The following is a 27,802-nucleotide window of genomic DNA, read 5'->3' on the forward strand; positions in this document are numbered from 1 at the left end:
TTCAGTGTGGCCTTGAACTCACAGAGATCTGGATGGATCTCTGCCTCCCAAGTGATAGAATTAAAGGTGTGAGTGCCACCATTTTCTGGCCTCTATGTCTATCTAGTGGCTGTTCTGTTCTCTGACCCCAGATAAGTTTTTTAGGGTGCACAAAATATTGGGGGACACAATATCACCACATTTCTCCAAGAAAATCAATAAGATTGGCTATATTAACTTAAAGGAAAAAGAGAGAAGATCCAAAATAAATAAAATTAGAGATCAAAATGGGGACATTGCAAGTGATACTGAGGACATTCAGATTATCATAGAAACAAACTTTAAAAATCCATACTCCAAGCCAGGCGGTGGTGGTGCACACCTTTAATCCCAGCACTCAGGAGGCAGAGCCAGGAGGATCTTGTGAGTTCGAGGTCAGCCTGGTCTACAGAGCGAGATCCAGGACAGGCACCAAAACTACACTGAGAAACCCTGTCTTGAAAAAAACAAAACAAAACAAAAAATCCGTACTCCACCCAACTGGAAAACCTACAAGAAATGGATGAATTTCTTGATAAATATGACATACTAAATTTAAATCAAGATCAAATAAGCAATTAAACAGACCCATAACACCTAGTGAAATAGAAGGAGCAATTAAAAGTCTCGCAGCCAAAAGCCACAAACAAACAAACAAAAATCCAGGGCCAGATGGATTCAGTCCAGAATTCTACCAGCCCTTCTAAGAAGAATTAATGCCTATACTCTTCAAATAATTCTGCAAAATAGAAAGTGAATATAATCCCTTATATGAAACTACAACTGCCCTGATAACAAAACCACACAAAGACAGGACAAAAAAGAAAATTATAGACCAATATTCCTTATGAACAGAGATGCAAAATTTCTCAATAAAATACTTGCAATCTGGATCCAAGAACACATGAAAAGGCCATGACCAAGTTGGTTGCATGCCAGAAAAGCAGGGATTGTTCAACATACCTAAATCAATAAACACAATCCTGATGAAAGACAAAAACCACGTGATCATCTCCTGAGATGCAGAAAGGATATTTTACAACATCTCTTCATGATAAAGGTCCCAGCAAGACCAGGCATACAAGGGCTATAGCTCAACACAATAAAGTCAATCGACAGCAAGCCCACAGCCAATCAATCTAAACAGAGAAAATCAAGCATTTCCACCAAAATCAGGAACAAGACAAGAATGTCCCTTTCTTCATAGCTATTCAATACAATACTTAAAGTCTTAGCTAGAGCAATAAAGACAGCTGAAGGAGATCAAGGGGATACATATAGAAAAGAAAGTATTCTTATTTATAGATGAAGTGGTTTTATACATACAAAACCCAAAAAACATGAACAAGAATTTTCCAGAGTTCATAAATACTTTCATCAAAGTAGAAGGATATAAAATTAATGCACAAAAATCAGTAGCCTTTTTACATATAAATGACAGACTGAGAAAGAAATCAGGAAAACAGTATCTTTCACAATAACCACAGAAATATCGTGTGATAGTTCTAACCAGCAAGTGAAAAACTTGTATGACAAATCTTTAAGACATTGAAGAAAGAAATTGAAGACACCAGAAAAATGGAAGGATCTTCAATCTTTCAGCTTCGTATGGAAACACAAAAACCTAGGATAGGTAACACAATCCTGAAAAATAAATGAACTACTGTGAGTATCGCCATATCTCAAGTTGTATTACAGAGCTACATAGTAATAAAAACAGCATAGTATTGGTATAAACACACACACATTGATCAACAAAATTAAATTGAAGACTCAGACATTACAAAGAATCTTAAAACACACACCGGAAACAAGACAGCATCTCAAAAAAAAGGTGCTGTTCAAACTAGATGGCTACCATGTAAAAGAATGCAAATAGATCCATATTTATCACCCTGCACAAAACCCAACTCCAATGGATCAAGGACCTCAAAATAAGACCTGATACCCTGAATCTGATTGAAGATAAAATGGGCAATAGGCTTGAACTCATTGGCACAGGAAAGGATTGTCTGAACAGGACACCAACTGCACAGACACTAAAACCAGCAATTAATAAATCAAACATCGGGCTGGAGAGATGGCTCAGAGGTTAAGAGCACCAATTGCTCTTCCAGAGGTCCTGAGTTCAATTCCCAGCACCCACATGGTGGCTCACAACCATCTGTAATGAGATTGGGCACCCTCTTCTGTATACATAATAAATAAATAAATCTTTAAAACAAAATAAATAAATAAATAAATGAAACATCATGGAGGTAAAAAGTGTCTGTGTATCAAAGGACACCATCATTTGGGCAAAATGACAGCCTAGAGAACAGGAAAAGGTTTTTACCAATTACATACACATCAGATAGATGGTTAGTATCTAAAGTTATAAAGAATGAAAAGACTGAACATCAAGAAAACATATAACCCAGTTTGAAAATGGGTTACATAATAAGCAGAGAGCTCTCAAAAGAGAAAACACAAATGACTGAGAAACATTTAAGGAAATATTCAATATCCTTAGCCATAAGGGAAATGCAAATTATAACTCCTTTGAGGTTTCATCTTCCACCAGTCAGGTTGGCCAAGATCAATAAAACAAATGACAGCATAGACTGGCAAGAATGTGGGGAAAGTGGAGCACTTATTCATTGCTGGCAGGACTGCAAACTTTTAAAGCCACTATGGAAATCAGTGAGGCAAGTTCCCCAGGAAGCTGGGAGTAGATCTACCTCAAGGTCCAGCTGTACCACTCTTGAGTATATACACAAAGGACTACATCCCACTACGAGGTACTTTCTCATCCATATTCATTTCTGCTCTTTTCATATTAGTCAGAAACTGGAAACAGCCTAGATGTCTATCAGTGCATGAATGAGTAACGAAACTGTAGAATATTTACACAATGGAATATTACTCAGCTCTTAAAAATGAAATTATGAAATTCACAGATTGATGGCTATTTTTGGTTGTCAACTTCACAACGTCTGGAGTTAATTAAAACCCAAGCCACTGGGTACACTTGTGAGAGATTTTTCTTGAGTGGATCGGTTGAGGTGGGAAGACCCACATTAAAATCAGAGCCACAGTTTCTGGTGGCAGCCTATATAAAGGACATGGAGAAGGGAGCTCTTGCCCTTTGCTTGTTTGTTCTCACTCTCACTGGCAAGTCTATTCCTTCACTGGCATTAGAGTCTACTTCTACTGGATTCTGGCATATACTGAAGACCAGCTGATGTATCCAGCTGCATGGACTAGACAATCTCTGGATTCTTAGCCTTTCCATGGGAGACAGCTATTGTTGAAATAGTTGGACCACAGCCTGTAAGCTACTTGAATAAATCCTCTGTGTGTGTGTGTGTGTGTGTGTGTGTGTGTGTGTGTGTGTGTGTGCATGTATGTAATGTATGTATTCATTCATTCTATCAGTTCTGTTTCTCTAGAGAACCTGGACTAATACAGCCTGTAAATGAATGGAGCTAGAAAAAAAATTATCCTCAGTTAGGTAATTCAGACCCCCAAAGACAAATACCGTGTTTTCTCTTAAATTTACATATTAGCGTTTAAGCCTTCAATATGCTTGCCACAGTCCATATAACTACAGAGGTTAGGTACATTGTGAAAAGACAGGGGTGGGGGGCTCTCCCAAGGAAGGGGGGGATAGAATATATTATTATAGACTATAAATTATAGAGACAAGGGGGGCTGTTGAGACCAGAGTGGAAGGATTCAATGTGGGGAAGGAAGTACGGGATAAGGGAGAGAATATGTGGCGAACTGGCTAACACTGAAGGCCATTTGAGGGGCCATATGAAATCTGCTACTGTAGAGGCCTCCTAAAGTTTATGCATATATGAAAGGAATCTAAATGGAGTCACCAAACAATGCCCTACCTAGACATCTTACACTACCAAGTAAAGTGCCAGGAATAGGTTACATCTAGCTGCGTCACTGGCCAAAGGGGTTCCATGGAAACCCTGAAACACCTCAGGCTATTGGTTGCTCTACACAACCTGATGGTAAGGACCTATTGCTGAGGACAACACTTACATATCTCATCTAATACAGAGAAGCGAAGCTGGTACCTACCTAGAGCCTTCACCCCTACTGACTAGTGTTTGTGGCGCTAGCAGGTACTGTGCTCATTACCAGAGGGGAAAGGTAACCACCCACCCAGCTACAGACGCTGTGATCTACAGTAGTGACCTGCCTAGGCTGGTGCAATCATGGCACAAACATCATGGAAATAACCAATCACTGTCTGATTGGATTTAAGGCTCACTCCATGAGATGGAATCCACGCCAGACACTGCTAGGGTGGCTAAGATCCTGAGACTAGATAGGCTATGGGCCCAGTGGAAGACCAAATACTAAAGGAACATAGCAATAAGATGACTCCTAATGACACACGGCTATACCCATAGATCAGTGCCTTGCTCAGTCATCGTCAGAGAAGCCTCTTCTTGCAGTATATGGAAGCTGTCACAGAGATCCACAAATGGGCAGTGGGCAGAGAGTGAGAGACTTTGGAGTACTCCATTTTAAAGGGGGTGTCTCCATCAGACTTCTCTTCTCAGGGCTGAGGGAGCTATGTGGAAGAGGTGGGAAGATTGTAAAAACCAGAGGTGGTCAATGACTCCAAAGAAGCAGTGTCAAGTTTTTCCCGATAGGCCCTGACTGGGTCTATTCACCACACTTCAGGGCAGGCTCCATGAGTAGCTGATCGAAGCAAAGTGAACTCAGTGGTGTTTTTATCTCATATTGTTTTATCTCATATTGATTTGTTTGGTCATTTAAAAAAGTCTTATTGGTCTTTTGCTTGTATGTTTTTGTGTTTTTTTTTTTGGTTTGGTGTGTTTGTGTTTATTTTGTTATTTGTTTTTTGTTTGTCTTTTTAAAGAGAGAAAAAGAATGTGGAGTTGTGTGGGTCGGGGGGTGGGGTGGGGAGAATCTTGGAGGAGTTGAGGGAAAGGAAATCATGATCAGAATATGTTATATGAAAAAAAATGGTGTTCAGTTAAAGAAGGAAAGAAAACAAAGGAAAACCAATGCTGGTGAAGACACGGGGTGGGGGGCAGTGGGAAGGGACACTCATTCATTGCTAATAGGGCTATAAATTTGTGCAGCCACTAGGGAAATCAGTACCGAGGTCTCCTAAGTAATTAAAAATAGAACTGACTTATGGCCCACTCCCAGATGTATACCTGAAAGACTATAAGTCAATATACCACAGAGATGTATGTTGTGGTGGTATTGTGTTCCCCAAAATATTGTGCACCCTAATAAACTTATCTGGGGTCAGAGAACAGAACAGCCACTAGAGGCCAGAAAATGGTGGCACACACACGCCTTTAATCCTAGCATTCCAGAGGCAGAAATCCCTCTGGATCTCTGTGAGTTCAAGGCCACACTGGAAACAGTCAGGCATGGTGACTCACGCCTTTAATCCCAGGAAGTGATGGCAGAAAGCAGAAAGGTATTTAAAGTGTGAGGACCAGGAACTAGAGCTGGTTAAGCTTTTAGGCTTTGAGCAGCACAGTTCAGCTGAGATCCATTTGGATGAGGACTCAGAAGCTTCCAGTCTGAGGAAACAGGATCAGCTGAGGAATTGGCAAGGTAAGGTGGCTGTGGCTTGTTCTGCTTCTCTGATTGTCCAGCGTTCACCCCAATACCGGCCCCAGATTTAATCTTATTTAATAAGACCTGTTAAGACTCGTGCTACAGTATGTGAATCCCTTCTTATTGCTACTCTGTTCACAGCTGAGAAGTGGAACCAGTCTGGATCTCCATCAACAGACAAATGGATAGAGAAAGTGGGATTTTATTCAACCATGATAAAGAAAAATGACATTTGCTGGAAAATGGATGGTAATGGAAATTATGCTAAGTGAAGTTAATTAGACTCAGAAAGACACATACTGCATGCTTTCCCTCATGTGTTATATTAGTCAGGGTTCTCTCGAGGAACAGAACTGATAGATGATCATATATATATATATATGATTTATTAAAATAGCTGGTCTAGCTAGTCCAACAATGGCTGTCTCCTAGTGGTAAGTTCAAGAATCCAGCTGTTGTTCAGTCTAGGAGGCTGGATGTCTCAGCAGGTCTACTGAAGAAGTAGGTTCTAATGTCAGTGAAGCAATGGATTTCCTAACGAGAGTTTGCAGGCAGAGAGAGAGAGCGAGACAACCGTCCTTCTTCCATGTCCTTTATATAGGCTGCCGGCAGATATAGCCCAGATTAAAGGCGGAATCTCCCACCTCAAAAGATCTGGATTAGAAGTAGGTCTTCCCACTTCAAATGATTTAACTCACAGGTGTGCCTAGTCACTCACTTTTAGTTCATTCCAGATGTAGTCAAGTTGACAACCAAGAATAGCCATCACCTGCATGGAACCCACATTTAACCCAGAAGGAACTAGACAGTCAGGCTTGCCTGAGACCTAAAGCAATGGGCCCAGACACCACAACTGAAAACGTCTGAAACTGAGATGAAATGAGCCTCTCCTCCCTTGAGTTGTTTTTGTTATTGTTGTTTGGTTTGGCGTCCCCCACCCCTAGACATCTGTCAGAGGAACGGGAAACTAACTCAAACGGGATTAAAAGCCGTCTAGGGGCAGATCCTGGGTAACGTTGTCTATTCAGAGAGCAGTATGTAAGAGCTAGTCAAGGAAAAGAGAGAGAGACTGGTAAAACCAGGCTGCAGACGACCTGAAAGGAGGGTGAGCAGAGGCAGCCGGCAGTCAGAGGACTTCTAAAACAGCGTAAACTGGAGTCTCTTGGAAGGAAGAGCTAAGCAGGAATACCGTAACGGGAGGTGAGTGAAGGGAAGGAGGTTGGTCTCATCTCTGCACCCCCACCGCGGTAGGTAAGCCTCGGAGGGCTGTAGGAAGAGGTAGAAGAGGAGGCTGTGAGGACGCGGAGGCAGGTGAGCGAGCCTGTGCTAGCCGACTTCCTGCCTCCATGCTTGCGGCTCCTTCCTCTTCCTCCTCCTGTTTTCACGATATCCCGCCCCTGCCTCATGCTCACTTTAGCGAGGTATCACTCAGAGAAAGACCTCTTCCTCCTCCGTGTACCAAGCCTCTGCATCGGAAAATTCTCAGCAGGTTTTCACATCATCAGGATACCCACTGAAGGCTGTATAAGGCCAGTGCCTTGCCAGAGACATTGACAAACACATTGGTCTCTTTCCATAATGTCAGAATTTATTGAGTAACAATAAATTCACAAAGTTCAGCAGTTTCGATGACAGCAATTTGTCATTTAAAAAAAAATGTCTACTTTGGTATCTTGGCAGGAGCAAATGCAAGTTCTTTATTCCGATCTTAATTACTAACTCCCACAGCACACAGTAAATACGTCTCTATACATACAGATGGGCTGCAGAGTAAATACACATTAGAGAGGCCGTAACAGCGCTCAGGTGGTTTCAGAAGCGGGCTGAGAAAGAATCTGGGGAGATAAGATAATGAACCAGAGCCACTTCGGGAGGGAGCTTCTAGGGGAAGTCAAGAGAGAGAACAAAGCTGCAGAATTCAGCTGTGAGGTGAAAGGCCACACTGGGTCCAGAGCAGGAAATGAGTCAAGAGCAGGAAACAGTGGGTCAGGCCCAGATCCAGACGGGCCAGCAGGTGGATGTGCAGGCAGTCAAGTGAGCTGTATCAATAGCAGGGGACTGAATCAAGTCAGCGAGGAGTCCTGGGCCCTTGCCTCAAACACCGTGTCAGGTGACAAGCTGGCCGCGCCATTCCAGTGTTGTGTCCACCATTATAAGGGGTCCAGACAAAGAGCTTACACCTTTCCATCCATCTGGTGTGACCAATAAGCTCTTGGATCTGATTTCCCTGATAGGATTTTACTATGTTCATGTACCCCCATAATTTCAATTCTCCCCGATAGATTTACAAGGTGGCTTCCTTTCTAGTCCTAGAACTAGGCCATCAATCAGTCTTTGCTGGATGGGGCTACCTACCAGATGGTTCAGTGTCTGGGTCCATACAGGGGCTATAGTCCTCCTTCTCAACATGAAATAAAGAACTGCTTGTAAAATAATAGAATCTCCTGGAGCAGTGGCTCTCAACCATCCTAATGCTGCGGCCCTTTCATACAGTTCCTCATGTTGTGGTGACCCCCAAACCATCAGATTATTTTCATTGCTACTTCATAACTGTAACTTTGCTACGGTTAAGAATCATAATGTAAATATCTGATATGCAACCCCAGCGAAAGGGCCCAAAGGGGTCTCAACCCATAGGTTGAGAAGCACTGTCTAAAACAATGAATTAGCCACCTTTTAATAAAACAACAGTTTTATATAATACGGAGCACCTTAGAGTAGGGCATAGCTTGGTCTCAGGGATTAAGTAAAGCAGTTTACAGCGTCAGATGCACCACCGCATGGCCACTTCCATTGGAGAGGTGGTCAGATCTGTCCTACCTAAACTGGCTCCTGCTTCTCTCTGATACTCTGAGGGAGGCATTGGACCCATACATAGCACTTAGTGAGGTTTTGTTTTGTTTTAAACAATTCCAAGGAACCATACGGACAATCTCCCGACAGCACCAAGCAGCTGCGGAGCAGAACCACCTTTGCCTGTGACCTTTTAAGATTAAGGAGGAAAAACAAAACCAAAAACGTCTTGTACGAGTAAAGAGAAAATGGGTTTTTCTGTCTTTGAGGAAAAGCAGGTTTTTGTAGGATAATGCGTCCTAGGACACCCTCTCCCACCATTTATACTTGATGTTCCCTCTGAAACTTGTATCACAGAATGCCTCTCTGCCCTCTCCTGGGGTGACAATAGTGAGTGCCTCAAATGTAAGCTCTCCACTTCTCTTCAGGGAGTTAACCAGACCAAGAACTCTGCCTAGTGTGCTGTTTCCTTGACACGTGAGCATAAACCCACTAAAGCCTCATCTGAATGGTACTTCCCTGAACTGAAAACAATAACCATGGGTTGATTGGTGGAAGGAGGCTGTGATTGCCAGCCTGGGAAGGGAAATCTCTCTAGGCCTACTAGAAGGGGCTTCATTGCCAAATCAGAATGCCTCAAGCGAACTTGAACTTCTCTCTGGCCTGCTACGATGATGACTAATAATGACGGCCAACTTGACAGGGTCTCGAATCTTTAGAAGACAAGCCTTTGGGTATGCCTGTGAGGGATCATCTAGATTAGGTTGGTAGGAGTGGGCTCATCCTAGAAGGAAGACAACATCATCCCCAGGCCTGGGGTGTGGACTGCATAAAAATGAGGAAACTAGCTGAGTGTGAGCATTCACCCCTCTCTTTCTGTGGAGGCAGAGAGATCTTCGCTCGTGCTCCTACAGGCCATGGCTGTAACAAGCCAGCCTAGTCTCCCTACCTTTGACTATCAGACTATTGAAACAATGGATCCATGAAGTTTCAATGCCCTTGAGAGGCCCACTCTCAACTTTTTTTTTATGTAGTCGGTGGCCCTATCCATGAAATGCTGCCACCCAGATTTAGGGTAGGCCTTCACACCCCAATCCAGTTTAAACAGATCCCTCATAGAATCGAGGAAATTCTTGAGATTCTCTTCCCCAAATGGTTCTAGATCGTGTCGTTAACAAAACTAACCATCACATGCACCCTATGTATTCCAATGGCTCCTGTCTTTATACAGACTCTCATCACTTCCTGTACTATTTGGACCAGCTCACTCAGTTTTTTTCCTTCTTGCTTCAGCTTGCTCTTGACCTTGGTTCCAGAGCGACCCATTAATTTAGGAAGAAACAGAAGATGACATGGCATCAGGCTCTCTCGTTTGGCTCATCTTGTGCTTTGGTCATTATTTCATGTTATAGTTGTGGCAAAAAAGAGTCAAGGTGGTCCAGCTTCTAAGCAAGTGTATACGTCCCCATTCCGGGGTTGTCTTGTCTCCAATCTGGATTCCTTGCTGTAGAATCAAAGTTATGTCTTTGGTAGGACTTATTTAATTGTCATTGGTACTATTGTCCTTATGTAGACTTACTGAGGACCCCACTGTCATCTAATGGTGTCTGGTGGCATGAGCCTTCCAAATGTTCACCTTTGTTCGGCACTTTCTTTACCCAAATAGTCCCATTCAAAACTCAAGAGTCAAGTGTCTCTTTACGGTAAAGCCTCTCTGCCTCCTTCAGGTTCTTTCCAAGTTTTCACTTGGGTGTTGACACAGCACTGTGTTCAGTTAATATCATTGTGTTTCCTATAGCTAGAGATATGGCATGTTGTTGAATCCACAGTGCTTTGCATATAACTGGCACTCCGGAAATTATTGTTGAGGCAAATTGAACACTTGTATCAGCATATGTAAATACTCATCACTTACTGGCTCTTTTTTCTATATATTAACTCAATAGCTTATTTACTCTGCTTTATCAAAAGACTACTCTTAGCTCTGGGAGATTTATAATTGTTTTACGTCCACAAGGATCTTCGCCATCTTTATACTCTTGATATTTGATACACAAGTGGTCTAAGTCCTTAAGTAGCTCCAGTGACTACAGATATTGAGACTGATGAGGTGGTCCACACCCTCATGCTGCTTCATACGACCAACTCTTTACCCAGAAGTAAACCTGGATCATCTCTCTTTGATTAGCCTCCTGGGTCACATTTCCTTAGGTTATGAATTTGGAAGGATCCTTAACCAACGATGTTTCTGAGTTATAGAGAATTTACATCTGACCTCTTCCTACAGATAACACAGCTATCTGCTTGTACTTTGAGAAATGATAATCTAAAAGACCCGCATTTTGAGAAGTAGTTGAAGAGAAAGAACACTGGATTGGGTACATGAATAGGTTTTAAATTGGGTTTTACTATTAGATCTAACTTCCACATTGTAGGGGGATTATTTGGTATGGCATAAATTCTAAGTTAAAAAGAATTAGGATAATCATAAATTCTGTGATTCTGTGATTGGGGGAGTATGAAATGAGACCCTTTTAAAAATGTGGTTAGCAGCCGGGCGGTGGTGGCGCACGCCTTTAATCCCAGCACTCAGGAGGCAGAGGCAGGCGGATCTCTGTGAGTTCGAGGCCAGCCTGGTCTACAGCACAAGATCCAGGAAAGGCGCAAAGCTACACAGAGAAACCCTGTCTCGAAAAACCAAAAAAAAAAAAAAAATGTGGTTAGCAAGAGCAACTGTATCACATGCTACCCACCACCAAGAGGATAACATTGGATATTAATGTCTCAAGTCAAGACCTGGTTCTTATTTAATTGGAAAAACATGAATAGAAGGATTGCACAGTGTCCAAGCGGTTAGCCCTCTTGAAACCCCTTTTTCGCTGTCTAACTGTAGACAAGTCTCTATCTTAATTAAGGTGTGTCTCTATCTCAATTTCTTCTTGGAAAAAACAAGAATACTAATACTACACTTTCTTTGATTTGAAGGAATCAAGCACACTACATTTAGAGGTATTTCATAATCTATGCAGTGTAATATCTGCCATTTTAATTAATGGAAGAGTATCTAGATGGAATCTGTCCACAGGAACTTACAAACAGCCTATCTTTAATGTAGTAGACATTTATGCTTATTTTTCTAGGTTGATAGGTGGCTTTAAATTGACTCATTTATAGTCTTTATGCCAATTCTTCTTGGTGATAAGTTAATTGAAAGACGGATAATTTTGAAGAAGGCTGCAAGTCTGAGGTCATGAAATATAGCAAAACGTGAGTAGCCTCAGCTGAAATTCAGCCAATGATACATCATTCATTTGCCTATAATTTTGCCTAGAAAGTGAAAGCTTAATGTATCATCAGGGATCCAAAACACTAGGATATTTAGATCTCAAAGTATGGACATATCAATATGATAAATAAGGTATTCTATCTGCCTCCTTCCCAAACAATTACATAGATGTGTAACTGACTCAATAGTACTATACATGGCACTTAGGGGTGGGTATTCACTGAGTTATAAGCTTAATGCAAGCGAAGACATTTGACAGCCAAGAAAAGCTAATACAGTCTTAGATTGTGCTATAGTGTCTAGAACACAAAAGGCATGGTTGTCTTACTCTGTTCTGTGCTTATGCAGCACACATCTATCTCTAGGTAAGACAGATTGCATATGGATTGTCTTAACTACGTGGAAAAGAAAGGAAGAAGCTGTTGACAGGGATATCTAACAATAAGGGCTGAAAACTATGGGAACATGTATATAGCAAAACAAAGCAAACGAACCAGGAAAGGATAGTACCACTTGACCTTGACTGCTAAAGGGGAGGTCATATATCAAAGGTCTTAATTTGTTCCATCTATCTCAAGGATAGGAGTGAAGTTAATGGACAGAAACGGGGACAATTCTCTCCAACAGACTGTGTCAAAAGATGAGTTAGGATGCTAGTAGGAGATGACGTCTCAGTCCTTCATTATGTTCAGGTGCAGTCCAGACGGCCACTTGGTGGGAGTATTGTAGAAGAAAGTCAATTACGAGATGATTCCTTGAACTAGAAAGACCATGATGTATGTGTAGTGCTGTAACATGAACCACAAAAACAAGCGAACAACAAACAAAAATCCCTTATGGAAAATTTAATCCAGATAACTACAAACAAATCATAAAACAATAAAAGACAGACAGCTGGTATCTAAAGACACCAAAGTCGAAAATGTGAACGAGCACGTGTAGACTGAAGTTTCTCAGTCCCGCCCGGTCCTGCCCGGGCAGCAGCTGCTTTTTTTTCTTTATAAAATAATCACTCAGAGGCTTAATATTAATTACAATCTGTTTGGTCTATGGCTCAGGCTTATTACTAGCTAGTTATTACATCTTAAATCAACCCATTTCTATTTATCTATGTATTGCCACGTGTCTCATGGCTTTACCTGTGTTCCATTACATTTTGTTCCTTGGGCAGCTCACAGTGTCTCCCCGACTCTCCCTTTTTTCTCCCTGTATCTTTGCTTGGATTTCCCACCTGGCTATAACCTGTCTTGCCATAGGCCAAGGCAGCTTCTTTATTAACCAAAGGTAGCTACACATATTCACAGCGTACAGAAAGACCATCCCCCAGCAACCAAGTGGTGAGATTTTATTACGAATCAAAAAAATTTATGCTCAGTACTTCACCATCCGCATAAACTGGCATCCTAAAGCCTGGCACACTGTATGCTGAGAAGCCATGATGCATGCCAAAATATTGCCATGACTCACCAGACTCAACCCCCTACCAACAGCTCTACCACTGGCAAGGTCAGCCCAACCTGAAGTACTAGACCAGTCTAGCCCCCTTAGCTTCTAGCCCTACTTCAGATCTCAACCTAGCCACCATCCCTGCCTAAAATAAGACCCCACATTGAATGAGTAGTTTTTTATGTTTAAAGCATCCAACATCTCTACATCACTCATTTAATTCTGTCTTGTTTCTATACACCCAAGTCCTTTCTGTTAGTGAACAGCCTCCTTCGAAACCTAACGTTGGCTCAGACTGGAGTCCGAGTGTCATCCTGGTCACTGGCCCTGTTACCTCTCGCTAGAGTTTATAGCTCAGGCTGCTTCTGAAAGAGCCACTCCTAAATCCCAGGGCCTTTGCACCTCTCCTTTGGGTCTGTATGAGGACTACAGTTCCAAGCTTCAATTCTCCCTATGAATTAGGCATCTCTTCATCACCAGAGCTGCTTCTACTGATTATGATTGTAGTAGCAACACAGTATTCAGGATCGATCCCAGTACCTTATATATTCTACACAAGCTATAACCCCTAGCCTAGGAGTCTCTTTTAAGTTCCTCTGATCTAAGGGGGTTGTAGATTTTTGGCCTGTGTCTAGAGCCATGCCCTCTTCCAAACTCATCCTCCACAGTCACTAACCAAAAAAGAAATTCTTCCGGCAGCAGCTGGTACCATACATCTACTGGGCCTCTGGGAAGCACAGCTGTATCTCTGTTGTGTACTTTACCTATAGATCCCATGACGTTACTTTCATCAGCCTGTAGTAAGCTGCTCAGGTTGTCTCATGAGAGTCTTATAATCATTCAGCATTTGTTCGATTTAATGGTTACTTTATAAACACGCACTTAGTGAACCTGGCATGGGGTCAAATATTAACACTGTATCTGGTGCTTGTTTCCATAATAATTATGATAATAATTTCTACTTCTTGAGCTCCTCCTTTATGCCAAGTGTACTGAAAGGCCTGTAGTGGCAGGCTTATAGAGGACTAGAGGTATGTCACCTAAGTCTATAAATGACAGCCCTCATAATGAGAATTCCAGATGCAGCACATGGTTAGTGTTTATTAATGATATCAGTATTCATGGTGTCATGAAATAGCATTACCAAAAGTGCCACAAAAGCCCAGATGTAGGAGGACAATTGTGAGCCAGAAGGATGTGTGGTGAACGTAGGAAGGCCAGTCCAAGAAGGAAGGCAAGGCTGTAATCAGAAGACTGTAAAGTAGCCAGTCCATCTGGATCACAAGCAGCCAGAGGGTCTTGCTGGAATAATGTACAAGAGGCAGACCTACACTATTCCAGAGACAGGGAGCCCTTCAAAATTCTACTATATTCCTCAGAGAAAAAGATTGCATGAATTTGTAAACACCAAAAGAATAAGGCCCATGTCTGAAATTGTCCCATTAAAGGAAGAAAGACTATGGCGGTGCTTTGTCACCTTTAGAGAGAGGAGATCCTACAAAATGGAAGATGATTCTATCACCTAAGTGTGCATTGATTGAAGCACTTGGCAGGGCCAGCTGAACTCTTTTTTGGTAACTCAAATCTGCAGGCTTCCGGCTTTGTTAATACGGTGTCAGAGTCAGTTATATGTAAACGTGTGGAGGGTTTGAGTGGGGCATGAGAAGACTTCAAAGGAGAATAGGGAAAGCCTGCTGTATCAAGGATCACTGAAGGAACAAGGTCCCCGGTGGCAGATCCACAACAGCCTTCATTCTCAGACTTGGTATGTGGGGAAGGAAATGCTATCGATTGTTGGCCTGAACTATAACATACTTAAACTGTGTGAAAACACAGGAAAGAGTGTATTTGACTTACAGGTCACAGTCCATCATGGAAGGAAGCCAGGCGGGAAGGCAAGACAGGAATTTGGAAGCAGGAACTGAAACAGAGGCCATGGAGGAGTGCTGCTCACTGGCTTGCTTCCCCATGGCTTGCTCAACCTGCTTTCTTAGACAACCCAGGACCACCAGGCCAGGGGTGGCACCACCCACTGTGGCTTGGGCCTGCTCATATTAGTCATTAATCAAGAAAATGCTCTGTAGACATGCCCACAGGCCGATCTGATGAAGACAATTTCTCAACTGGGCTTTCCTTTTCCCAGGTGACTCAGTTTGTGTCGAGTTGACAAACTCTGACCAGCACAATATCAGAGGGGGTCAAACCTGATGATCCCAGAACACTTTTATTTCTGATTTTCTATTTCTATGAAGCAGGGTGACCTTCTTGAAATCTGTGACATTTTTCATGCCTGGATTCATTTTTACCATGTTAATAAAGACAAAAATCGTGGGGAGATGAATGAAACTAAAAAAAAAAACATATTAAAGTTGTAGGATTGTGGTGGCTTAAGAAGTGGTACTGTGTCTAAGTATTGCTGCTCTTCCAGAGGACCTAGGTTTGATTCCCAGCACCCCCACGGCTGCCTAAGTTATATACATAAAGCAAAGGGTACTTAACTTATCACTTTTCCAGACCCTGAAAGTCGATTTTTATTTTGTCAGAAGCAATGTGGGTCTCATGTAGTCAAGTTGCATCTCAAGGCTGGCCTTGAACTCTTGATCCTCCTGCCTCCACCACCAGCGCTGGAAAGAGAGGTCTGTCCTCGTTATACCTGGCTCAAAGTCATAAGTTTTTAAGTTCCAACTTACTTTTATGATTGAGCAAATTCTGTAACTGATGGAACCCCTTTTATGACGTGTCTGTCCACTTGGTTTTGAGTTTTGTTTGTTGTGGTTGAGATTGCTCCCTGAGAAGCTAGACCAGAGGCTGCTGCAGCATGAACACTGTATTTCTTCAGTATAAGATGAGAGTGCTTGTTTGGATGCTTCCTTCAAGGGTTACAGGGCCTTGTTCTGTAGCACACATTTGCCTAAAATTAGCAATGCTCCTGTCTCAGACTCCTGAGTACTGAGACGTTCCATCATACCCAGTCTCTTGAGTTCGTTATGTGTGCTGTTGTTGTGCGTTCATCATACATGGTACTGGGTTCCATGAGCACATTTTTGCTGTGGGATGTATTTCTGTATGCTGTGAATATGTGTTGTTCTGATTGGTTGATAAATAAACATGCTGATTGGCCAGTAGCCAGACAGGAAGCATAGGCAAGCAGACAAAGAGAATTCTGGGAAGAGGAAGGCTGAGCCATGAGTTGCCAGCCAGATACAGAGGAAGCAAGATGACAAGGCAGAACTGAGAAAAGGTACCAAGCCACATAGCTAAACATAGATAAGAATTATGAGTTAACTTAAATGTAAGAGCTAGTCAGTAATAAGCCTGAGCTAATGGCTGAGCAGTTATAATTAATATAAGCTTCTGAATGATTATTTTATAAGCAGGCCATGGGACTGCAGGGGCCTGGTGGGACCGGAGAAAACTTCCGACTACACATTTTCATACTAGGAAATAATGTACTTTGAGTATTTCTCCCCCTCCATTTTATTCCCATCTTCCCCCTTTTCACCCCTGACCCCGTTAGTCCCATGTGTTCCAATGGATAGTTCTGCTTCTACTTCCTTGTCATACATGATTTTATATATCTGTTTAAAAATTTAGGACCTCAAAAGAAGCTAGTGGTATGAACCACATATGAAATACAGGTGATATGAAGGGGGGGATGGGGATAGTGGAGCAGAAAGGGTTAAATGAGGTGGGGGGAATAAGAGGACAAGGTAAAAGAGACAGTACATGGAGGGCTGTGACCCCTGTGAGCTCCAGTGAAAGCTGTCCTGGCAAGCTATGCCCATTGGTGCAATAATGTCACAAGTGTTCTAGAAGTCATCAACTGCTTGCTGATAGTACTTACAGCCTGCTCTACAAGATGGAACCGATGCATAGGACTGCTAACTGGGCCTAGAACCCAAGGCTGAGTAGGTCATAAGCCCTAGGGGGGACCTACTGCTATTATTTTGCTAAGTGGACATAGTATTAACTGGCCCCTACATACTTATCTTTATGTCCATAGATTGGTGTAGCCCCCAGCCCTCACCAGAGAAGCTTACAGAAGCTTATTTTTGCAACAGATGGAGATTAACACAGAGATACACAATTGGTCAAAGTGTAGGGGGAAAAAATCCAGGCCTCACAAAGGAGAGAAAACATGCAATATTTGTCTTTCTGAGACTGACTTGATTTGCTTAATGTGATTATCTCAGTTGCATCCATTTTCCTGTGAATGACATAATTTCGTTCTTCTTTCTGGCTGAAAATTTTCCATTGTGTAATTATAACACATTTAAGAAAAATCCATTCCTTGGCTAGTGGACACCTAGATCGGTGCCCCGACTTATCTATTGTGAAGCACTACAGTAAACACTATGGGCAAGTATCTCTTGCAAGGTCCAAAGGGTACCTCCCACCAACACCCTCTGCACACAAAAGGGCAGGCCCACTGACTTGTCCAAATCGAGTCTAGGCCCAGCTCAACCTGCACTATAGGAGGATTTCTGTGGTTAGATAAAAGCCAGAGTTCCTCAGGAACTTGTGAAACTTGTTCCCGTTTGCCAAAAGGAGTCATTTCCCTTACCTCTGGCAGAAGGGACATACAGCTCCATTGACATATATCTGTGGTTGCACATCAAAGCTCATGCAACCTCCAGGCTCCCTCAGTCCCTACGCACAAGTACTTGCTATACCTTTCAAAGACCCTACATGGCCTTTCTCAGGTCCCATGTTTTCTTTATAAACCCTGCCCACAGATGCTCTATTGTCTACTGTCACTATTCTCTCTCTCTCTCTCTCAACTGCTCTCTCTCGTCCTGCTATTCTCCCTTCGCTTGAAGATGGCCCTGACCATGCCCAGTCTGCTTTTCTTTCTCTCTGCTCTGGACTCTTCCCAGATGCCTCTGACTGTTCTCTCTCTTATGTACAATAAAAACCTTCTTTAATAATGGAGCAGTCATACTGGTAATATCTTTACTTTGCCCCCTCACATACATCTTTATGATATATTGACTTGGGGTTACTGGGGTGTATTAGTCAGGGTTATCCAGAGTCATGGACCTTATGGAATGAACCTCTACACACACACACACACACACACACACACACACACACACACACACACACATACAAACACGTACGTGTATATGGGATTTATTGGAATGACTTACAGGCTACTAATCCAACAATGACTACCTGTAAATGGAAAGTCCAAGAATCTAGTAGTTGCTCAGTCCCACAAGGCTGGGTATCACAACTGGTCTTCTGTATAACTGAAAAAGTAGGGTCCAATGCCAGTGAAAGAATGGATGTGCTAGCAAGGCGAGGGCAAGTAGGCAAAGAGTAAAAGCTTCCTTCTTCTACGTCCTTATATAGACTTCCTGCAGAAGGTATGGTCCATATTAAAGGTATGTCTTCACACTTCAAGATTTAGATTAAAGACCTGTGTCTTCTCGACTTAAGATCTGGATCAAAGGTGTGTGTCTTTCTACCTCAAAGTTTTGGACTAGAAGTAGAATCACCCACTTCAAACCAAGCAGAAAATGTCTCATAGGTGTGCCCTCCATTTCTGGATTTTAGTTCATTCCAGACATAGTCAAGTTGACTATGAAGAATAGCCATCACATTGGGGGAAATATCTGCATGAAATATCCCATGTAAATGATGTTGGAAGTACTACCAAAACTATAGTAACAAGAACAGCATGGCGGTGACAAACACCCAGAATGACCAGTGAGATAGAATAAAGGACCTAGATATAATCCTGCCCAGCTACTGCCACCCGGTTTACTACAGAGATGTCAAGAATATACTGGGGATGGAGTTCAGCGGTAGAATACTTGTCTTGTGAAAAATCCTGCCCTTCAACTCTTATACCATCCTACCCTACCCTCAAAGGCTCGTGAACCCGTCGTCTCTTTGATTAAAATTTTAGCATTTTAAAAGCAGGAAACAATGCTATCTATGCCAATGATACTTAATGCAGGGCCTTGTAAGTAGCTATGTGACTCAGAGCCAGTTACTAAATGACTCCATGCCTGAAACAAACACTCGGAGGGGTTAGATGCAGAAGCAAGCAGGCGCCTGAGGTCTGTGCGCCAGCCACTAGTTAATGGCTAAGTGAGGCTGATTTCCAGTTATCTACTAAATTTAGCACTTGAGAGAGTATTGAAACCAGCCAATGTGTTCCCTACTTGGAGTGCAATAACTGGTAGACAAAATTTATTGAAAGGATCTATAGTGAGAATAATTTCTCAAAAAGCTGGTGATGGCAGGCGGGACCCAGGGACAAAGACTGGGTCGTTAATTGAAGATGAGAATTAAGTTTTTTCAAATGAAGGCCTCTGGGCCACATTTGTAAACAGTGGTACGGGAGATGGAGGAGGGACGACATGGTATGTATTTCGTTCTAGGCTATCGAGTTAACCCCTTTCTACATTCTATCCTTTATAATCACCAGTGGTCTCTTACGCACATCCCTTGAGGCTCGGCATGGATAACTAAGGTTTATTTATTCGATCGCAGCAGCCAAACTCCTGCGACCCCATGTAGCTGTTCCCAGCCCATTACCCATCTCTAATGCAGCCCAAAAGAAAGGGAAAGCCAGGAAAGCTGGCTCACACCTGTAACCCCAGCATGCAGGAAGGTGAGGTGAGTGTGAGGCCAGCCTGGGCTACACTATGAGTTCCAAGCCAGGGTTACAGTGTGAGACCCTGCCGGAAAAATAATCAAAGGAAGGAAGGAAGGAGGAACAGGAGGGAGAGCAAGGGAAAGGGAGGGAGGAAGGGAAAGGGAGAGAGAGAGAGAGAGAGAGAGAGAGAGAGAGAGAGAGAGAGAGAAAGAGAGAGAGAGAGAGAGAGAGAAAGATATATATTATAGATATATATACACATACATATATATACACATACATACACACACACACATACATATATATATGAGACAGAGACAGAGAATAATTTGTTGATCTAGATACGGAAGGGAGAAAGAACGCCTGTAGGGCCAGCGTCACTTTGGGGAAACTACCTGGGAAGAACAGGAACATTGTCCTTGACCGCAGGCAGGGTACAGAAGCAAAGCTGCACACAGTAGGGCCAGGAAATGGAAACACAGGAGCTGAGTGGGCAGACCGCACCTTGGCTGGTCATCTCCGCCGAGAGAAGGTGGGCGTCATGAAGACATCAGGAAACACTTACCAGATGATTAATGATTAGAAACCACAGCTGGCAGTGTTTGATCAACATAGGAAAAGTTGGTTAAGACATTTTTATACTACATGAAACTTCCTTAGCATTCAGAGGATTAAAACAAAAACAAAAACAAAAATGAAAAAACAAGCTTGTTATTAGAATGAGCCTTTTTTTTAAAAAGAAAAACAGTTTTTAAAAAGATTTATTTTTATTTCATGTGTGTGAGTGTTTTGCCTGCATGTACATGTCTGTGCACCATGTCCATGCCCAGTGCCCAAGAAGACCAGAAGAGGGATTCCCTGGAACTGGAGTTACAGGCAGCTGTGAGCTATCACATGGGTACTGGGAGTCAGACCCAGGTCCTCTGAAGAGCACCCAGTGCTCCTACCTGCTGAACCATCTTTCCAGTCCCAAGCTTTTTTAAAATTGTGTGTGTGTGTGTGTGTGTGTGTGTGTGTGTGTGTGTGTCTGTGTCTGTGTCTGTGTCTGTGTGTTTGTGTACATACACACTCACACAGGAGTGTGCCTCCAGTCTAGAATAGGGTACCAGATCCTCTAGAGATGGAGTTACAATTAATCCTGAGCCATGTGAAATGGGTTCTTGGAATTGAACTCAGTCCTGTATAGACTCTTAACGGCTAAGCCATCTCTCCATCCCCGAAACATTTTTTTTAAGGCCCCTAAAAAGGAGTAGAGAACAGTCTTGTTTTAAAAAATAAGAATACAAAGTTTGGAGAGATTGAGAAAGGGAGGTGGGCTGGGTCTCAGGGAGAGTGAGGGAGAGGAATAGGGGTGAGTATAGTCAAAATGCATTGCATAAAATTCTTAAAGATCAGGCCGGGCGGTGGTGGCGCACGCCTTTAATCCCAGCACTCGGGAGGCAGAGCCAGGCGGATCTCTGTGAGTTCGAGGCCAGCCTGGACTACCAAGTGAGTTCCAGGAAAGGCGCAAAGCTACACAGAGAAACCCTGTCTCGAAAAACCAAAAAAAAAAAAAAAAAAAAAAAAAAAAAAAATTCTTAAAGATCAATAAAAATATTATATCAAAAAATAGACGAAGTAAAGCAGCCATGGCAGCATGCAGCTGGAGCCCCAGCCTCTCAAGAGGCCGAGGCAGAAGGAACATTTTAACCTACAAGTTTCACACCAGCCTGAGTAATAGTGAGAAACCCACAGTCAAACAAGCCAACAACAGATATATAACACCAGAAAGGTCAGCTCATTATCAAAATATACTTCACCAAACAGTGTGCAGATGGTCAGCAGGTAGGCGTGTGGAAACTGCTGACACTGAGTGTCATTAGAGAACTGGAAATTAAGCAATAACTATATACCACTACATGCCTTGCAGACCGGCTAAAATCTAAAATGCTGACGTGTGAAATGATGATTAGGAGGTGGGTGATAAGAGCTCCCATTCACTGTAGGGCAAGAGAAGCAGAGTATAGGCATCTTGGAAGTGTGTTAGGAAGTTTTGTTTTGTTTTGTTTTTTATGAGATTAATCTGCTCTTGAAACGTGCTCCAGTGGTTGTGGTCCTTAGTGCTGACCCAGAGGAGAAGAAACCTCATGTTTACATAGACACTTGTACAAACGTGTGCGGGACAACATCATTTGCAAATGCCAAAGTTCAAAAGCAGTCAAGATGCCCTTTAGGAAGCAAATGAACAAATAAACTGGTATTGTATAGTATAGTCAGTCCTGGAAAGAAATGAACTATCCATCCATGAAAAGACAGGTACAGTGTCTTTAAATGCAAAGTACAGTGCAAGAAAGCCAATCCAAAAAAAAAAAAAAAAAAAGGCAACATACTATAAACCCCATTATAGGTAGTCGAGAAAATACTCAGCTGTAAAGACATCAGTGATTGGCAGGGACTTTAAGGGAGAGGAAAGGATAAACAGGTAGAAGAGACAAGATTCTTAGAGTAATGAGAACTATTCCACGATACTATAATGAGAAACACACACACACACACACACACACACACACACACACACACACACACGAATATATAAAAACAAGAGTGAACCCTAATGTAAACTCTGGACTTGGAAAGATAGTATGTGGTTCATCAAATATCCCTCTCTGGTGATCTCATGTTATATTGGGTGAAGTCATGTGTGTGTGTAGAGGCAGGATATGTATGGGATATCGCCACACTCATTTTGGCAGTACATTTTAAATACCTTGATGGGCATGGTGGCACATGACTTTAATCCTAGCACTGGGAGGCAGAGGCAGGTGGATCTCTGAGTTCTAGGCTAACCTGATCTATAGAGAGAGTTCTAGGACAGCCAGGGCTACACAGAGAAACCCTGTCCTGAAAAACCAAAAACAAACAAATAAATAAAATACTCAGTGCAGGGTCTCATGAAATCCCAGGCTAGCCCCAAACTCATTATGTAGCAAAGGATAACCTTGAACTTCTGATCCTTCTGCCTTCATTTCTTGAGTACTAGAATTACAGGCATGTACTTCTACACTCCATTTGTGTGTGCTAGAGCTTTGTGCATGGTAGGCATGCATGTTTCCAACTGAGCCCTTAAATATCCCCAGTCACAAATGTAATCAAAATAAAGCCTATATTTTAAAAGGGGAGAGAAATGGGAAGTCAGTATATTATAGAAAATTAATAGAAACAACTTTATGTTTACCCAAATAGAAATTCTTTAAAGAGTAGGGCATAAGACATGTATTTTTTTTTTCAACCTGAAATTCTCAAGGTGATGCAGAAACCAAAGGCATTCCAGCAGAGAGCATTGAGCCCTGGTGTGAAGAGAACGGCTTGGAATCCTGGCTCTGTCAATAGGTAATTTCCATCATCGCACTGGGTCTGTTTGCTCAGCTGCAAAATCCGGGGGGGTAATCTGTGATGTCTAAGGTGCCTCTGAGTTTGGAATATCTGCCTCAGTATATGCATATGGTATATATAGCCTAGTGGTTGGAAGCACAGACTGAAATGCTTAAGTGCATCTCATCTCATACCTGGCTATGTGGCCATGACCAAGCTGTTCATCACTCTGGAACTTGGTTTCCCCATCTGCATACTAGGGATGAGGGGAGTGAATATACCCTACTCGGGCGTGCAAGGAATCAATAAAAAGGAGCTATTTTTAAAATGCCTGACACAGTGAACAGCGGAGAAAGAGAAGCCATTATAAATGCAGGTTGTAGATGCTGTTCCTCTGATACCCATTTGGCACCACTAACAGCACAAAACTCTGCGCCTCCGTGTAACAGCAAGACGCTGAAGGTAAATGAAGTTGAGCCAGCGGAGTCTGCCAGGAATGAATGGAATCTTCAGAGACGGTGTGGTCAGGACCTCTGGGTTACTATTCGGTCAGAGTCAGCTGAGAAATATTCCCATAGTTCAGTGGAAAGTCACCGAAAAGTCCGTGAAAACAGTGGTATCCCTTCATTGGTATTTATCTGCTGGGATACACTGCTGACACCAGAGGTCTGACATATTGTTGTCCTAGCAGACACAGGACTCTAAGCAGGCTTGGTAGATTTTTCCAACCCAGATGCTAAGTGTCCACAGCAGGTTTTTTGCTAAACCAATGATGCAGCAAGACTCAAGCCTGTGAAAACTGGTTGTCAACCCAATTTCAAGGATAAAGAGAAGTATATTTGAGTCCAGACGGTTTTTCATACAGGGAAAATGATGTAGTAATTACCATAGGTTATTTCAGAATTCAGAATCTCATGTGTCTGGCCTTAGGCCGTTCTCTCCCTTCCTTTCAGCTGGTAAAGAATATGGATGCCTGGAGGTGTGGTAGCATTGAATTTGGTTAGCTGAGGTAAGAATAATGAAGCCTGGGGTACAGTGGCAGAGTGCTTGTCTGGCATGCTTAAAGTCATGGCTTCCACCTCCAGCAATACATACACACACACACACACACACACACACACACACTCACACACGCACACACTCACACACGCGCACACTCACACACGCGCACACACACACACACACTCACACACGCGCACACACACTCACACACGTGTGCGCACACACACACACACACACACACACACACACACACACACACGCACACACCTTGAAAGACAGAACACAAAAATTTCAGTAAAGGTCATTAAATAAAGCTTTCTCAATTTCACTGTAGCCTAAGTTTCATCTACTAATGTAACTTCCACAACTGGAGCAAAAACGGAAAGAAAAAAAAAACCTACATTACTTGTCTATAATTCTAGCATCTTTTGAATCTTCTTAGATCACTTTTTACAAATTTGAGTTCAAAATATCTTTTTATTTCTAGGATAGTCAAGAAACGGAAGTGGGATGATCATAATTTCAAGATCTGCCCAGGACACTGTGCGCTCAAGGTAACCAGAGCATCTCAGTCGGACCCTGTCTTAAATAGATACCATCCTAAAAGTCAGTCTCAGTTTCTTTTCTTGTTGCTGTGATTAAAACATGCTAAAAAAATTAGGGGGAGGGGCAAGTTGACTCTGGGTCATAGTTCCAGGTCACCATCTGCCATTGCAGGCAGTCACAGGAACTTAAGACACCTGGTCACATTGCATCCATAGTCAAGGAGAGCAAGAACGCATGTTACGGCTCGGCTGTCTTTCTCCACTCTCATACAGTTCAGAATCCCTTGCATAGGGAATGATACCTCTCACAGTGGGTGGGTTTTTCCCACTTTGATTAAGGTGATCAAGACCCTCTGTAGAAGACAATCCCGCAGGCTAACCTCATCTAGACAGTCCCTCATGGAGAGTCTCTTGACAATCTAGACTGTGTCAAGTTGACAACTAAAGCCAACCATTGCACAATATGAATAGTTCTTACATTTCTCTCTTTCTAGACTTACAAAGTGCGCTGGCTAGTTTATGTCAATTTGACACAAGTGAGAATATTGGGGAGGAGGGAGTCTCGATTGAGAAATGCCTCCATAAGATCGGGCTCCTGAAAATGCCTATAGGGCAACAGGCATTTTCTTAATTAGTGGTTGATGGGGGAGGGCCCAGCCCGTTCTGGGTGGGGCTACCCCTGGGCAGATGGTAGTGTTCTATTAAGATAGCAGGCTGAGAAAGCCATGGGAAGCAAGCCAGGAAGCAGCACTGCTCCATAGCCTCTGCATCAGCTCCTGCCTCCAGGGTCCTGCCCCGTTTGAGTTCCTGTCCTGGCTACCTTCAATAATGGACTATGATGTGGAAGTGTAAGCCAAAGAAACTCTTACCTCCCATCTTGCTTTGGACACGGTGTTTCTTTTTTTTTTTTTTTTTCCGAGACAGGGTTTCTCTGTGTAGCTTTGCGCCTTTCCTGGAACTCACTTGGTAGCCCAGGCTGGCCTCGAACTCACAGAGATCCGCCTGGCTCTGCCTCCCGAGTGCTGGGATTAAAGGCGTGCGCCACCACCGCCCGGCAGGACACGGTGTTTCTTTACAGGAAGAGAAACCCTAGCTATATCGTATACCATGATGTTCCAATAGCTGAAGTATTGGTTATCTGGACCAAAGACTATTTTACTTCTTATGATCCTTTCTCCCCCCCCCCCCCCCCCCCCCCCCCCCCCCCCCCCCCCCCCCCGCCCTATGATCCCTTTTAAAGAGCAGTGATGGTTTAGATTACCCCTGAACTTGGATCTACTCAATGCAAAAATAAACCTCAAAACATAAGCCCCTTACTAGGTACTGGATACCACTCACTAGACAGTCATTATAACACGCTTTTACTGTTTTCTTTAAAGAAAATTTTGTGCATGTAAATACATCCAAATTGTGCATGTAAATACATGCCAAATGTTATTGATTGGTCCATAAAACTTGTCCACATTTCTGAGGTAAAATGTGATGGTTTGATACATACACACATTACCTAATGTTCAAATCAGGGTAAGACTACTTATTCTAACATCAGGTCCTCCTAATGCAAATATTCAAAATCCCTTTTTTATAGAGTTTTCAAGTATAATATTATCTATAACCCTATTATCACTGTGATTACCTTTGGCCCCTACTCTACAATAGACGACCGTCATTTCTTTTTCTTATCTAGCTGTAACGTAGTAGCCCTGACTACCCTTTAGCCATTCCACACTTCTTGCTCTTCCCCCAAGGCCTGGTGACCACAGGCCTACTCTACTTTTACAGGGCGATCATTTTTACACTCCATATCATTGAAACCATGTGCTGTTTGTCTCTCTGCAATTGGCATATTTCACTAACATAGTAGCCTACCATTCTCTTTATGTGTTACAGACAAGGGGGCTTTGTCCCTTTATGGCTTTATAGTATTCCATTGTGTATATAAAAAGTTTTCTTTCTCCATCTACCAGTTGATAATTCCTTTACTTTTATAAATAATGCTGCAGTAAGTGTGAGACTCAGGTTGTTTCTTGATACTGATTTCATTTCCTTGGGATATATGCTTGCTAGGTCAGATGATAATTCTGTTTTAACTTTTGAGGAATATCTGTACTGTTTTACGTGATGGCTGTAACTAATTTCCAGCCCCATTATCAACGTATAAAAGTTTTTTTTTCTCCATGTCACCACCAACACTTCTAATTCTTAATCTATTTTTTTTAAGTATTTTATTTCAATCTTAATGTTTTTTCTAAGAGCCGTTCTGACTGGGTCAAGGTGATATGCATTCTTTGGCATTTTGCTGATAATTATTGATGCTCAGAATGTTTTACACACCTGTTGGCCATTTGAATCTCCTAAGAAACCCTTCCCGTTTTCAACTGGGTCGTTTGTGTTTTGATCCGGGGTTTCTGCTTGTTTGTTACTGTTAAGTTGTTTCCTGCTTTGGAGAACTTGGTTGGCTGTAGTTGTACACGGTGCACTGTCAATGTCTGCCTCTGGTGCCATGACACTGCTCTCTCTCTCTCTCTCTCTCTCTCTCTCTCTCTCTCTCTCTCTCTCTCTCTCTCTCTGTGTGTGTGTGTGTGTGTAATTTTAAATTGAGATTGGGTATGCCTCTTCAGAAAAAATCTGCTCAACAGTATTAGAAATAGCATATAATTATGTCTAGCCTTATCACCCTGAGTGTACCCAATCTTGTCTGAAATAACATATAATAGACAACTGAGGTCCCCAAAAGATCATCATCTTTTCCTAGTTCATATAAGCATTCATTAACAGAGAAAGCCCACTTCTGATCTCCATTTTCACACTCATGCTTTTAATCCATGAAGCATCTAATCCCACTGATGGAGTTATGAGGACTGGAAGGGGTTGAAGGAGGGTTAGAACCCAGGCAAGGACAGGGCTCTGGGGAGCAGAAGAAGAGAGAGGAGGTAGGGATCTCACTGTGGACAGAAGAGGAGGTGCCACCGGGTGAGACAACACACAGGAAGTTGAGGGGCAATGTCCGCCATACCCTCGGCCCACTTGAGAGTCTCGCCCAGGAAAACAGATGCATGCGCTCCTCTGGGCCTGTGTATTTCTACAGCTGCGACTCAAGAGCTGCTTATCTTCCCTGCAAGAGATTCTTTGGACTGAACCCAA

The 27,802-nt window shown here is 42.6% G+C and overlaps 1 long non-coding RNA gene across 1 annotated transcript; it reads left to right on the forward strand.

Annotated features, from left to right (window-relative positions):
* The first annotated feature begins 6,697 nt into the window (after positions 1 to 6,697).
* Positions 6,698 to 24,690, forward strand: LOC128114583 (uncharacterized). The gene is made up of 3 exons (XR_008219807.1): positions 6,698 to 6,825; positions 23,044 to 23,129; positions 24,601 to 24,690. It is a non-coding gene; the product is annotated as an uncharacterized LOC128114583 (long non-coding RNA).
* Positions 24,691 to 27,802: the final 3,112 nt, after the last annotated feature.

The sequence above is a fragment of the Peromyscus californicus genome, unplaced genomic scaffold (genome assembly GCF_007827085.1).
Source record: "Peromyscus californicus insignis strain IS unplaced genomic scaffold, ASM782708v3 Scaffold_19__1_contigs__length_69161282, whole genome shotgun sequence".
NCBI classification, from domain to species: Eukaryota; Metazoa; Chordata; class Mammalia; order Rodentia; family Cricetidae; genus Peromyscus; species Peromyscus californicus.